The following is a 4,995-nucleotide window of genomic DNA, read 5'->3' on the forward strand; positions in this document are numbered from 1 at the left end:
CTGCTGCAAACACTCCACTCTTCTCTCCACCTACCAGGCAACACCTGGATGTTTAGAGCTCCCAACCACTCCTGCTTGAGAGCACATCTGGACATGGCAGCAATTACCCTAAGTCTCTATACAGTACACAGTGATCACTTGGTATTCAGCCTTGCCTACAGGTAGCCCTTCATGAAAAGAAATACACCCTAATAATTCAGGAATGATCTCATTAAAAAATGGCATCCTTCTCTTATGTGAATTCAGTGCCTTGATGTAGGTGACCCAAAATGCTGGTAGACTTCTTAATGGCCTATGATACTGCAGACCACTATGCTGTCAATCACTCTTAAATCTCTCAGAGAATTGCTAGATCTGGGCTTCTTCTTCATTTTTCCATTTGTCATTACATCTTTTGCGATTTCATAACGCCACCGTGTTTCTAGCACCCAGTTCCCTTCAGTAATATTTGTCTTAACGCACACAGTCTTAATTTACCTCTACATGTGGATGTCGTCAATCAATTTACTTTCTCTCAAATCTCTAATGAAAATAATAAATGATATTAGAGTTAATCCTAAACCCTGAAGTACCCCACTAGACAACTTGCTCTGTTTAGATTTATGAAATTAAGTTCATCATCATTCTGTTCAGGTGTCAGATCACATAACAAGTCTCAAACCCATACTTACACGGAATTGTTCCACAACCAGATCTACTTGAGTAGATTCTACACTTCTGTGTAGTTCTGAAAACCAACCACCTACATGTAAATTCATCCAATGTTGTAATGTTCAGGTTATTTATATCACTCTCAGAATAACTGTTCCATAGGAATGGATGCACATGGAGAGATCAGGCAAGCTGTAACGCAGCTGCAGGCAAGCCCTCTTTCCTCCTTGATAGTTACTATTAAGAGGGTAGGAAGCACTTCCCATGTAATGTGATGCAGAAAGGGTCTCATGGTTGCAAACTTTCTTCACCCATACTTGAGATTATCACTGCTCTGGCCCTGACGAATTGAGCTTATTTTCCACGTGCTCCCACTAAATATGCAAAAGTTATTTCAAGATATAGCTAAATGTGGGCAGTAACTACTAGCTAACCATGAGAGAATTGAGCTCAGAACCCCTGAATAAGAAAGCAAAACCAGCACAGTTAAAGAAAGACTCACAAACAGATCTAAATTCAGAAGAGAAGAAAATACAATCCATAGAAGCTCTGCAAAAGCTTATAATCAAAGTCCAATACATACTACAAAGATAAGCACAAAAGCAGTAAGAAACTGATGTGGCTAAACCCCAGTTTAGTGCTGTGCTGTACAGATTGAAATCCCGCTCCTGAAAATGTCTTCTAAAAACAGGGCAAGCCTTAGTGACGAGAATGTTAGAGATCCACGAAGCAATCATAGCTATCACCAACATGATCCAGCACAACCTTCAGTGTCAATATGTCAGGAATAAGCTTAAAAAGGTGGTCTTGCATTCATTGCAAGCCACAAAAATTTCCGATTCTCATTAATAAATTCCTTTCCTTCTGAAAGTTTCCCATATAAATACACACAGAAATATTCCTGTATACGTGGCAAGTTTTAGTCACAAAATTTTGGTCACTTCTACAATATTTGGAACTTGACATTATTGGGGGGCAGATTTTTAACTATAAACTGAGAAGTTAAATTCTAAGATCTCATGGCTTCTCTGAGTCCTTTCTAATAAAAGACTCAAGGGAAAAAAATCCCAAATAGTTACTTCTTTCTTGCACTGGAAAACATCAGTATGATTTGGAGAGGAAAAAGATGATTTAGTGTTTTGGGGAGGGGGCAGAGAAGAGAGCAGATCACACAAGCCAGTGTCAAGCAAGGCTCAGTGAGCTGCCCAAGGCATGCATGCAGAATGAATTACAAATTGGGGAGCATCCAAACACACCTTCCTCTCATGAAAGCTGATCTCAGCCCCAAGGGATGGAGAGGGCATTTACAGTAACATACAGCGTTTTGAGCAGTTCGGATTGCTTAGACCGCCCAGTGCCAAGCTCTGGTGAAGTGTATCACCGGCAAAATGCCCTCCAATATCCAGAAAAGACACAAAACCAAGAATTGTTTAAACTATGGATTGCTGCCACAGAACTCCAGTCATGCAGAGCTAATAGATCAGCTGCTGCTACCTTGCTTAGTCAAACACTCGGCTGAGGTTACAGTTTCTCACTATTTTCTATTTTTAAAGATAGTTATCTTATCATAGGAGCCTAGGATTGTCACGCAACATTTACAAAAGTAAAAATGACATGGGCTGGAGAGGAATGGTTCCAGCTACATCTGGGATAATCAGATACCTTTTTCTAAATCAAAGCATCATTGTTTTCTTTAACAAGTCCTACATCTAGGCAACCCACAATTTCCTTAAGCTCTCTGCCTCCCAGGAACAGTTTATTGTAAATGATTTATTGTAATCCTGGTTTGGTTATCGACAACCTCCACTGACTGTAACTTCTTCCCTCTTAAAGAAGATTTGTCAGTAAGTGGTCTGATTTCTCTTTGCTAAAATCTATATTAACAATGCAAAGCGTTTTGGGTTTTTTGTTATATATTATTTCTACAGAATAAAGTTATTCTCTCTAAGGCACATTTCAAAAACAAAAAACAAGATTTAAAGAACAATAACAGCAAAGATTTTTTCAGTACGTTAATGTGGCAGTTTCTACTTGTCTGTATTCATACCCTGCTGTGATACATATCAGTGAAAGTAAAGTTGCACGTGGTTTTTGGAGTGAAAAGTTTGGACTCCAAGAAAAAAATGAGCAAGTCAGAAGTACATGGCTAAAGGTTTTTCTGTCACAGCAAGAGATGTCCACAGCATGTAATTTCTAGGATAAGGATAACTTGGAGAGGCAGTTATTACTGAGCTGCTTCGGAATAGTGCTGATCTTAATGTGAAAACTGAAAACAGCACTGTGATCATAGGCTTGGGATTTTTCCCCATATGGGAGATCCCTCTGAAATGGATTCTTGACAAAGGCATTAAATAACCACCACCGGATACAGATTATCAGCTCAACATTGTTGTAGTACAAGGCTGTTTCTCATTTAAAATTCAGTAGAACACTTTCAATGTCCAGGGGAGAATTTTTATAGTATTAAAATGGCAGTAAGATTCCTCCTTTCCTACCAGTCTCCATGAGACAGCAAAACGGAATTCATAAACAGAACCTGGCAAAAGTCTCGGAGGGGAGGGACAATAATCATTTGGTTTTCCTGGGCCTTTTGTATTGACTGTCCAAATAACCATGATGTACTCACTTTGTTTTCAAAAAGGAAGTCTGAGTGCCTTCAGTAAGCAGAGCCAGACCTTTCTGACTTGTTCAACTAACCCTTTAGATAATGCTTCTTTTTATCTGGTTCTGTCACAGATCCTAACGGCAAACATGAGAACAGAAAAGCTTCAGGCATTATTGTACTCTGCAATCAGAGCTTTTTGACTTACCTATTTCTTATTTCCATTAATCTGATTTTCCTGAAATCAAGCTCCTCCTTTTTCTTTATTTGTGACCATTTGTGAAATGTTTCTTGCAATGCAAAAGTCATTAGGCAAGGATCGTAACTGTGCAAAAGCTTTTAATAAAATTCTAATGCTTAAGACCACAAATTAGGCAGCTGGGTTGAAAAACTGCAGCATAAAAGAGAGGTCAGATGCATCTTTATATAACCTGAAGATAAGTGGGAAACCAGCACTAAGAGGGCAGACAGTGTAGAACGCTTACCAACATACACACACATCTATTTCCTAGTTGTCAGCTCTCCCATCTGCTTCTTTCAAGATGAGCGTCAGTTAGAAGTATACCTCCTCATCAGCCTCCAGTTAAGCTACCGGGAGAAGAGTCTGCACCCAAGACATTTCTGAACTTTATCTAACATCATTTTTTCCTGATATACTACTACAGGCCTCATACTTGATTTCCAAGCCCCACTGTGCTTTATTCCCTTGGGCAGTGCAGTCTTACTCATCATAAATATAGATTTCTTTTTGAACTATAAGGACAAAAAAGGTTTTCCACATTTTTAAGCGATATATCTTTGTTAATCAAACCTAATAAACCCCTTAGTTATTTACCTAACAGCCATTTAAACACGTGGCAAAGACTTTGCAAATTAACTCTTGAAGTACAGTGGCTTTTTTCCCCCAACTTTTACACCTGAAATCTAAACTATGAACACAAGACATCTTTACATAGGTACACAGTTGGTGCAGCGTTATGTGCGTGACATAAGAGGAGGATGTGAGTTCTTCTTTTGCAGTTTTACTGTACAGTTACAGTGAACAAGGACTGGGGAAAAAACATGGTAGAAAACAAAATACTAGAAGATTAAATATATTGCTCTTAATCCAAAGAACACCATGTGTCTCATATATCCAAAGATCAAAGACTGGGAACTTGAGAGGAGATACAACTAACAAAAATAGGTATGGAATGATGAAGTTATTTACATATCTCAGATACATTTAATCATGCAAAACAGAACAAGAAGGCTGAAGGGATTGGTACTAATAAAAAAGTAAAAGCAAAAATATAAGTCTGTAGTAACCATCAGTCTAATTAACGATAGAAAAAAAACCCTTTTATTTTATGTAGTCCCACTGAAAGCAATGGGGGTGCATTCATATAAAATCTCTCAGTAAAGCAGTATCACTAAATTTGCATAGCCCCAAAGCAATACATTTTCATTATCTTATGAACCTATAGAAAACAAAGTAGTGACTTATTTTTGTAAAAACTGTGTGGTAAATCCATATAACTGTATCACATCTTCATTGTAATTGCACCTGCAGAACATTTCTTGGAGAGCTAAAAAAAATTCAGCTGTATTAGGAATTCTGCAGGACGGGTTATTGTCCAGCTGCACAACTAACACTCATCTGCACGTAACGAGATGGTTTCTTTTACAGTTTAAGTTTTAGAAAATATTTATCGTCATTTGATTTTGTCATAACAGGATTTCTACCTGACGTGGATTTGGTA

This window comes from Nipponia nippon, unplaced genomic scaffold, assembly GCF_047370975.1.
Source record: "Nipponia nippon isolate SJK-2023a ecotype South Korea unplaced genomic scaffold, ASM4737097v1 scaffold_15, whole genome shotgun sequence".
NCBI classification, from domain to species: domain Eukaryota; kingdom Metazoa; phylum Chordata; class Aves; order Pelecaniformes; family Threskiornithidae; genus Nipponia; species Nipponia nippon.